This window comes from Gorilla gorilla, chromosome 8 (genome assembly GCF_029281585.2).
Source record: "Gorilla gorilla gorilla isolate KB3781 chromosome 8, NHGRI_mGorGor1-v2.1_pri, whole genome shotgun sequence".
Lineage (NCBI taxonomy): Eukaryota > Metazoa > Chordata > Mammalia > Primates > Hominidae > Gorilla > Gorilla gorilla.
In genome coordinates, this window is record NC_073232.2 from 4034924 (window position 1) to 4047720 (window position 12797).

The window sequence follows — 12797 nt, forward strand, 5'->3', positions numbered from 1 at the left end:
TACACAACTATCTGCATATAAATGGAAATATCTACACAGCTATCTCTATGCACATGGAAATAACTACACCGCTATCTCTATAAACATGGAAATATCTACACCGCCATCTGTATGAACATGGAAATATCTACACCGCCATCAGAATTAAGAAGGAGATATCTACACCGCTATCTGTATAAACATGGATATATCTACACCGCTATCTGTATGAACATGGAAATATCTACACCGCTATCTGTATAAACACGGAAATATGTACACCGCTACCTGTATAAACATGGAAGTATCAGCACCGCTATCGGTATGAACATGGCAATATCTACACGTCTATCTGTATGAACATGGAAATATCTACACCGCTATCTGTATAAACATGGAAATAACTTCACCGCCATCTGTATGAACATGGATATGTCTACACAGCCATCTGGATGAACATGGAAATATCTACACCGCTATCTGTATGTACATGGAAATATCTACACCGCTATCTGTATGAACATGGAAATATCTACACAGACATCTGGATGAACACGGAAATATCTACACCACTATCTGTATGAACATGGAAATACATGCACCGCTATCTGTATGAACATGGAAATATCTACACCGCTATCTGTATGAACATGGAAATATCTACACCGCTATCTGTATGAACATGGAAATATCTTCACCGCAATCTGTATGAACATGGATATATCTACACAGCCATCAGGATGAACATAGAAATATCTACACCGCTATCTGTGTAAACATGCATACATTTTCACCGCTATCTTTATAAACATGGAAATATCTACACCACTATCTTTATGAACATGGAAATATCTACACCGCTATCTGTATGAACATGGAAATATCTACACCGCTATCTGTATGAACATGGAAATATCTTCAACGCCATCTGTATGAACATGGATATATCTACACAGCCATCTGGATGAACATGGAAATATCTGCACCGCTATCTGTATGAAGATGGAAATATCTACACCGCTATCTGTATGAACATGGATATATCTACACAGCCATCTGGATGAACATGGAAATATCTACACCGCCATCTGTATGAACATGGAAATATCTTCACCGCCATCTGTAGGAACATAGATATATCTACACAGCCATCTGTATGAACATGGAAATATCTACACCGCTATCTGTATGAATATGGAAATATCTTCACCACCATCTGTATGAACATGGATATGTCTACACAGCCATCTGTATGAACATTTAAACATCTACACCGCCATCTGTATTAAGATGGACATATCTACACAACTATCTGCATAAACATGGAAATATCTACACAGCTATCTGTATAAACATGGAAATATCAACACCGCTATGTGTATAAACATGGAAATATCTACACCGCTATCTGTATTAACATGGAAATATCTACACCGCTACCTGTATAAACATGGAAATATCAGCACCGCTATCAGTATGAACATGGAAGTTTCTACACCGCCATCTGTATGAACATGGAAATATCTTCACCGCCATCCGTATGAACATGGAAATATCTGCACCGCCATCTGTATGAACATATAAATATCTACACCGCCATCTGTATTAAGATGGAGATATCTACACCGCTATCTGTATAAACATGGAAATAACTACACCGCTATCTGTATAAACATGGAAATATCTACACCGCTATCTTTATGAACATGGAAATATCTACACCGCTATCTGTATGAACATGGAAATATCTACACAGACATCTGGATGAACACGGAAATATCTACACCGCTATCTGTATGAAAATGGAAATACATGCACCGCTATCTGTATGAACATGGAAATATCTACACCGCTATCTGTATGAACATGGAAATATCTTCTCCGCCGTCTGTATGAACATGGATATATCTACACAGCCATCTGGATGAACATGGAAATATCTACACCGATATCTGAGAAAACATGCATACATCTTCACCGCTATCTGTATAAACATGGAAATATCTAAACCGCTATCTTTAGGAACATGGAAATATCTACACCGCTAACTGTTTGAACAGGGAAATATATACACCGCTATCTGCATGAAAATAGAAATATCTACACCACTATCTGTATGAACATGGAAATACATACACCCCAATCTGTATGAACATGGAAATATCTACACCGCTATCTGTATGAACATGGAAATATCTACACCGCTATCTATATGAACATGGAAATATCTTCACCGCCATCTGTATGAACATGGATATGTCTACACAGCCATCTGGATGAACATGGAAATATCTACACCGCTATCTGCATGAACATGGAAATATCTACACCGCTATCTGTATGAACATGGAAATATCTACACAGACATCTGGATGAACACGGAAATATCTACACCGCTATCTGTATGAACATGGAAATACATGCACCGCTATCTGTATGAACATGGATATGTCTACACAGCCATCTGTATGAACATGGAAATATCTTCACCGCCATCTGTATGAACATATAAATATCTACACCGCCATCTGTATTAAGATGGAGTTATCTACCGCTATCTGTATAAACATGGAAATATCTTCACCGCTATCTGTATAAACATGGAAATATCTACACCGCTATCTGTATAAACATGGAAATATCTACACCGCTACCTGTATAAACATGGAAATATCAGCACCGCTATCTGTATGAACATGGAAATATCTACACCGCCGTCTGTATGAACATGGAAATATCGTCACCGCCATCTGTATGAACATGGATATATCTACACAGCCATCTGTATGAACATGGAAATATCTTCACCGCCATCTGTATGAACATGGATATGTCTACACACCCGTCTGGATGAACATGGAAATATCTACACCGCTATCTGTGTAAACATGCATACATCTTCACCGCTATCTGTATAAACATGGAAATATCTACACCGCTATCTGTATGAACATGGAAATATCTACACCGCTATCTGTTTGAACATGGAAATATCTACACCGCTATCTGCATGAAAAAGGAAATATCTACACAACTATCTGCATATAAATGGAAATATCTACACAGCTATCTCTTTGCACATGGAAATAACTACACCGCTATCTCTATAAACATGGAAATATCTACACCGCCATCTGTATGAACATGGAAATATCTACACGGCCATCAGAATTAAGAAGGAGATATCTACACCGCTATCTGTATAAACATGGAAATATATACACCGCTATCTGTATGAACATGGAAATATCTACACCGCTATCTGTATAAACACGGAAATATGTACACCGCTACCTGTATAAACATGGAAGTATCAGCACCGCTATCGGTATGAACATGGCAATATCTACACGTCTATCTGTATGAACATGGAAATATCTACACCGCTATCTGTATAAACATGGAAATATCTACACCGCTATCTTTATGACCATGGAAATATCTACACCGCTAAGTGTTTGAAGAGAGAAATATATACACCGCTATCTGCATGAAAACGGAAATATCTACAGAGCTATCTGCTTATACATGGAAATACCTACACAGCTATCTCTTTACACATGGAAATAACCACACCGCCATCTGTATGAACATGGAAATATCTGCACCGCCATCTGTATGAACATTTAAATATCTACACCGCCATCTGTATTAAGATGGAGATATCTACACCACTATCTGCATAAACATGGAAATATCTACACCGCTATCTGTATAAACATGGAAATATCTACACCGCTATGTGTATAAACATGGAAATATCTACACTGCTATCTGTATAAACATGGAAATATCTACACCGCTACCTGTATAAACATGGAAATATCAGCACCGCTATCAGTATGAACATGGAAGTTTCTACACCGCCTTCTGTATGAACATGGAAATATCTTCACCGCCATCCGTATGAACATGGAAATATCTGCATCGCCATCTGTATGAGCATATAAATATCTACACCGCCATCTGTATTAAGATGGAGATATCTACACCGCTATCTGTATAAACATGGAAATATCTACACCGCTATGTGTATAAACATGGAAATATCTACACCGCTACCTGTATAAACATGGAAGTATCAGCACCGCTATCGGTAGGAACAATGCAATATCTACACGGTTATCTGTATGAACATGGAAATATCTACACCGCTTTCTGTATGAACATGGAAACGTCTTCACCGCCATCTGTATGAGCATGGATATATCTACACAGCCATCTGGATGGACATGGAAATATCTACACCGCTATCTGTATAAACATGGAAATATCTACACCACTACCTTTATAAACATGGAAATATCAGCACCGCTATCTGTATGAACATGGAAATATCTACACCGCCGTCTGTATGAAGATGGAAATATCGTCACCGCCATCTGTATGAACATGGATATATCTACACAGCAATCTGTATGAACATGGAAATATCTTCACCGCCATCTGTATGAACATGGATATGTCTACACAGCCGTCTGTATGAATATGGAAATATCTACACCGCTATCTGTGTAAACATGCATACATCTTCACCGCTATCTGTATAAACATGGAAATATCTACACCGCTATCTGTATGAACATGGAAATATCTACACCGCTATCTGTTTGAACATGGAAATACCTACACCGCTATCTGCATGAAAATGGAAATATATACACAACTATCTGCATATAAATGGAAATATCTACACAGCTATCTCTTTGCACATGGAAATAGCTACACCGCTATCTCTATAAACATGGAAATATCTTCACCGCCATCTGTATGAACATGGAAATATCTACACCGCCATCTGTATTAAGAAGGAGATATCTACACCGCTATCTGTATAAACATGGAAATATATACACCGCTATCTGTATGAACATGGAAATATCTACACCGCTCTCTGTATAAACACGGAAATATGTACACCGCTACCTGTATAAACATGGAAATATCAGCACCGCTATCTGTATGAACATGGAAATATCTACACCGCCGTCTGTATGAACATGGAAATATCGTCACCGCCATCTGTATGAACATGGATATATCTACACAGCCATCTGTATGAACATGGAAATATCTTCACCGCCATCTGTATGAACATGGATATGACTACACAGCCATCTGGATGAACATGGTAATATCTACACCGATATCTGTATGAACATGGAAATATCTACACCGCTATCTGTATGAACATGGAAATATCTACACAGACATCTGGATGAACACGGAAATATCTACACCGCTATCTGTATGAACATGGAAATACATGCACCGCTATCTGTATGAACATGGAAATATCTACACCGCTATCTGTATGAACATGGAAATATCTTCACCGCCATCTGTATGAACATGGATATATCTACACAGCCATCTGGAAGAACATGGAAATATCTACACCGCTATCTGTGTAAACATGCATACATTTTCACCGCTATCTGTATAAACATGGAAATATCTACACCGCTATCTTTATGAACATGGAAATATCTACACCGCTATCTGTATGAACATGGAAATATCTACACCGCTATCTGTATGAACATGGAAATATCTTCACTGCCATCTGTATGAACATGGATATATCTACACAGCCATCTGGATGAACATGGAAATATCTGCACCGCTATCTGTATGAAGATGGAAATATCTACACCGCTATCTGTATGAACATGGATATATCTACACAGCCATCTGGATGAACATGGAAATATCTACACCGCCATCTGTATGAACTTGGAAATATCTTCACCGCCATCTGTAGGAACATGGATATATCTACACAGCCATCTGTATGAACTTGGAAATATCTACACCGCTATCTGTATGAACATGGAAATATCTACACCGCTATCTGTATGAACATGGAAATACCTTCACCGCCATCTGTATGAACATGGATATGTCTACACAGCCATCTGTATGAACATTTAAATATCTACACCGCCATCTGTATTAAGATGGAGATATCTACACAACTATCTGCATAAACATGGAAATATCTACACCGCTATCTGTATAAACATGGAATTATCTACACCGCTATGTGTATAAACATGGAAATATCTACACCGCCGTCTGTATGAACATGGAAATATCGTCACCGCCATCTGTATGAACATGGATATATCTACACAGCCATCTGTATGAACATGGAAATATCTTCACCGCCATCTGTATGAACATGGATATGTCTACACAGCCATCTGGATGAACATGGAAATATCTACACCGCTATCTGTATGAACATGGAAATATCTACACCGCTATCTGTATGAACATGGAAATATCTACACAGACATCTGGATGAACACGGAAATATCTACACCGCTATCTGTATGAACATGGAAATACATGCACCGCTATCTGTATGAACATGGAAATATCTACACCGCTATCTGTATGAACATGGAAATATCTTCACCGCCATCTGTATGAACATGGATATATCTACACAGCCATCTGGATTAACTTGGAAATATCTACACCGCTATCTGTGTAAACATGCATACATTTTCACCGCTATCTGTATAAACATGGAAATATCTACACCGCTATCTGTATGAACATGGAAATACCTTCACCGCCAACTGTATGAACATGGATATGTCTACACAGCCATCTGTATGAACATTTAAATATCTACACTGCCATCTGTATTAAGATGGAGATATCTACACAACTATCTGCATAAACATGGAAATATCTACACCGCTATCTGCATAAACATGGAAATATCTACACCGCTATGTGTATAAACATGGAAATATTTACACCGCTATCTGTATAAACATGGAAATATCTACACCGCTACCTGTATAAACATGGAAATATCACCACCGCTATATGTATGAACATGGAAGTTTCTACACCGCCATCTGTATGAACATGGAAATATCTTCACCGCCATCTGTATGAACATGGAAATATCTGCACTGCCATCTGTATGAACATATAAATATCTACACCGCCATCTGTATTAAGATGGAGATATCTACCGCTATCTGTATAAACATGGAAATATCTACACCGCTATCTGTATAAACATGGAAATATCTACACCGCTATCTGTATAAACATGGAAATATCTACACCGCTACCTGTATAAACATGGAAATATCAGCACCGGTATCTGTATGAACATGGAAATATCTACACCGCCGTCTGTATGAACATGGAAATATCGTCACCACCATCTGTATGAACATGGATATATCTACACAGCCATCTGTATGAACATGGAAATATATTCACCGCCATCTGTATGAACATGGATATGTCTACACACCCGTCTGGATGAACATGGAAATATCTACACCGCTATCTGTGTAAACATGCATACATCTTCACCGCTATCTGTATAAACATGGAAATATCTACACCGCTATCTGTATGAACATGGAAATATCTACACCGCTATCTGTTTGAACATGGAAATATCTACACCGCTATCTGCATGAAAAAGGAAATAACTACACAACTATCTGCATATAATTGGAAATATCTACACAGCTATCTCTTTGCACATGGAAATAACTACACCGCTATCTCTATAAACATGGAAATATCTACACCGCCATCTGTATGAACATGGAAATATCTACACCGCCATCAGAATTAAGAAGGAGATATCTACACCGCTATCTGTATAAACATGGAAATATCTACACCGCTATCTGTATGAACATGGAAATATCTACACCGCTATCTGTATAAACACGGAAATATGTACACCGCTACCTGTATAAACATGGAAGTATCAGCACCGCTATCGGTATGAACATGGCAATATCTACACGTCTATCTGTATGAACATGTTAATATCTACACCGCTATCTGTATAAACATGGAAATATCTACACCGCTATCTTTATGACCATGGAAATATCTACACCGCTAAGTGTTTGAAGAGGGAAATATATACACCGCTATCTGCATGAAAACGGAAATATCTACAGAGCTATCTGCTTATACATGGAAATACCTACACAGCTATCTCTTTACACATGGAAATAACCACACCGCCATCAGTATGAACATGGAAATATCTGCACCGCCATCTGTATGAACATTTAAATATCTACACCGCCGTCTGTATTAAGATGGAGATATCTACACCACTATCTGCATAAACATGGAAATATCTACACCGCTATCTGTATAAACATGGAAATATCTACACCGCTATGTGTATAAACATGGAAATATCTACACTGCTATCTGTATAAACATGGAAATATCTACACCGCTACCTGTATAAACATGGAAATATCAGCACCGCTATCAGTATGAACATGGAAGTTTCTACACCGCCATCTGTATGAACATGGAAATATCTTCACCGCCATCCGTATGAACATGGAAATATCTGCACCGCCATCTGTATGAGCATATAAATATCTACACCGCCATCTGTATTAAGATGGAGATATCTACACCGCTATCTGTATAAACATGGAAATATCTACACCGCTATGTGTATAAACATGGAAATATCTACACCGCTACCTGTATAAACATGGAAGTATCAGCACCGCTATCGGTAGGAACAATGCAATATCTACACGGTTATCTGTATGAACATGGAAATATCTACACCGCTATCTGTATGAACATGGAAATGTCTTCACCGCCATCTGTATGAGCATGGATATATCTACACAGCCATCTGGATGGACATGGAAATATCTACAACGCTATCTGTATAAACATGGAAATATCTACACCACTACCTTTATAAACATGGAAATATCAGCACCGCTATCTGTATGAACATGGAAATATCTACACCGCCGTCTGTATGAACATGGAAATATCGTCACCGCCATCTGTATGAACATGGATATATCTACACAGCAATCTGTATGAACATGGAAATATCTTCACCGCCATCTGTATGAACATGGATATGTCTACACAGCCGTCTGTATGAACATGGAAATATCTACACCGCTATCTGTGTAAACATGCATACATCTTCACCGCTATCTGTATAAACATGGAAATATCTACACCGCTATCTGTATGAACATGGAAATATCTACACCGCTATCTGTTTGAACATGGAAATACCTCCACCGCTATCTGCATGAAAATGGAAATATATACACAACTATCTGCATATAAATGGAAATATCTACACAGCTATCTCTTTGCACATGGAAATAGCTACACCGCTATCTCTATAAACATGGAAATATCTACACCGCCATCTGTATGAACATGGAAATATCTACACCGCCATCTGTATTAAGAAGGAGATATCTACACCGCTATCTGTATAAACATGGAAATATATACACCGCTATCTGTATGAACATGGAAATATCTACACCGCTCTCTGTATAAACACGGAAATATGTACACCGCTACCTGTATAAACATGGAAATATCAGCACTGCTATCTGTATGAACATGGAAATATCTACACCGCCGTCTGTATGAACATGGAAATATCGTCACCGCCATCTGTATGAACATGGATATATCTACACAGCCATCTGTATGAACATGGAAATATCTTCACCGCCATCTGTATGAACATGGATATGTCTACACAGCCATCTGGATGAACATGGAAATATCTACACCGCTATCTGTATGAACATGGAAATATCTACACCGCTATCTGTATGAACATGGAAATATCTACACAGACATCTGGATGAACACGGAAATATCTACACCGCTATCTGTATGAACATGGAAACACATGCACCGCTATCTGTATGAACATGGAAATATCTACACCGCTATCTGTATGAACATGGAAATATCTTCACCGCCATCTGTATGAACATGGATATATCTACACAGCCATCTGGATGAACATGGAAATATCTACACCGCTATCTGTGTAAACATGCATACATTTTCACCGCTATCTGTATAAACATGGAAATATCTACACCGCTATCTTTATGAACATGGAAATATCTACACCGCTATCTGTATGAACATGGAAATATCTACACCGCTATCTGTAAACATGGAAATATCTTCACCGCCATCTGTATGAACATGGATATATCTACACAGCCATCTGGATGAACATGGAAATATCTGCACCGCTATCTGTATGAAGATGGAAATATCTACACCGCTATCTGTATGAACATGGATATATCTACACAGCCATCTGGATGAACATGGAAATATCTACACCGCCATCTGTATGAAAATGGAAATATCTTCACCGCCATCTGTAGGAACATGGATATATCTACACAGCCATCTGTATGAACATGGAAATATCTACACCGCTATCTGTATGAACATGGAAATATCTACACCGCTATCTGTATGAACATGGAAATATCTTCACCGCCATCTGTATGAACATGGATATGTCTACACAGCCATCTGTATGAACATTTAAATATCTACACTGCCATCTGTATTAAGATGGAGATATCTACACAACTATCTGCATAAACATGGAAATATCTACACCGCTATCTGTATAAACATGGAATTATCTACACCGCTATGTGTATAAACATGGAAATATCTACACCGCCGTCTGTATGAACATGGAAATATCGTCACCGCCATCTGTATGAACATGGATATATCTACACAGCCATCTGTATGAACATGGAAATATCTTCACCGCCATCTGTATGAACATGGATATGTCTACACAGCCATCTGGATGAACATGGAAATATCTACACCGCTATCTGTATGAACATGGAAATATCTACACCGCTATCTGTATGAACATGGAAATATCTACACAGACATCTGGATGAACACGGAAATATCTACACCGCTATCTGTATGAACATGGAAATACATGCACCGCTATCTGTATGAACATGGAAATATCTACACCGCTATCTGTATGAACATGGAAATATCTTCACCGCCATCTGTATGAACATGGATATATCTACACAGCCATCTGGATGAACATGGAAATATCTACACCGCTATCTGTTTAAACATGCATACATTTTCACCGCTATCTGTATAAACATGGAAATATCTACACCGCTATCTGTATGAACATGGAAATACCTTCACCGCCATCTGTATGAACATGGATATCTCTACACAGCCATCTGTATGAACATTTAAATATCTACACTGCCATCTGTATTAAGATGGAGATATGTACACAACTATCTGCATAAACATGGAAATATCTATACCGCTATCTGTATAAACATGGAAATATCTACACCGCTATGTGTATAAACATGGAAATATTTGCACCGCTATCTGTATAAACATGGAAATATCTACATCGCTACCTGTATAAACATGGAAATATCACCACCGCTATCAGTATGAACATGGAAGTTTCTACACCGCCATCTGTATGAACATGGAAATATCTACACCGCCATCTGTATGAACATGGAAATATCTGCACCGCCATCTGTATGAACATATAAATATCTACCCCGCCATCTGTATTAAGATGGAGATATCTACCGCTATCTGTATAAACAGGGAAATATCTACACCGCTATCTGTATAAACATGGAAATATCTACACCGCTATCTGTATAAACATGGAAATATCTACACCGCTACCTGTATAAACATGGAAATATCAGCACCGCTATCTGTATGAACATGGAAATATCTACACCGACGTCTGTATGAACATGGAAATATCGTCACCGCCATCTGTATGAACATGGATATATCTACACAGCCATCTGTATGAACATGGAAATATCTTCACCGCCATCTGTATGAACATGGATATGTCTACACACCCGTCTGGATGAACATGGAAATATCTACACCGCTATCTGTGTAAACATGCATACATCTTCACGGCTATCTGTATAAACATGGAAATATCTACACCGCTATCTGTATGAACATGGAAATATCTACACCGCTATCTGTTTGAACATGGAAATATCTACACCGCTATCTGCATGAAAAAGGAAATACCTACACAACTATCTGCATATAAATGGAAATATCTACACAGCTATCTCTTTGCACATGGAAATAACTACACCGCTATCTCTATAAACATGGAAATATCTACACCGCCATCAGAATTAAGAAGGAGATATCTACACCGCTATCTGTATAAACATGGAAATATCTACACCGCTATCTGTATGAACATGGAAATATCTACACCGCTATCTGTATAAACACGGAAATATGTACCCCACTACATGTATAAACATGGAAGTATCAGCACCGCTATCGGTATGAACATGGCAATATCTACACGTCTATCTGTATGAACATGGAAATATCTACACCGCTATCTGTATAAACATGGAAATATCTACACCGCTATCTTTATGACCATGGAAATATGTACACCGCTAACTGTTTGAAGAGGGAAATATATACAACGCTATCTGCATGAAAACGGAAATATCTACAGAGCTATCTGCTTATACATGGAAATACCTACACAGCTATCTCTTTACACATGGAAATAACTACACCGCCATCTGTATGAACATGGAAATATCTGCACCGCCATCTGTATGAACATTTAAATATCTACACCGCCATCTGTATTAAGATGGAGATATCTACACCACTATCTGCATAAACATAGAAATATCTACACCGCCATCTGTATAAACATGGAAATATCTACACCGCTATGTGTATAAACATGGAAATATCTACACTGCTATCTGTATAAACATGGAAATATCTACACCGCTACCTGTATAAACATGGAAATATCAGCACCGCTATCAGTATGAACATGGAAGTTTCTACACCGCCATCTGTATGAACATGGAAATATCTTCACCGCTATCCGTATGAACATGGAAATATCTGCACCGCCATCTGTATGAGCATATAAATATCTACAC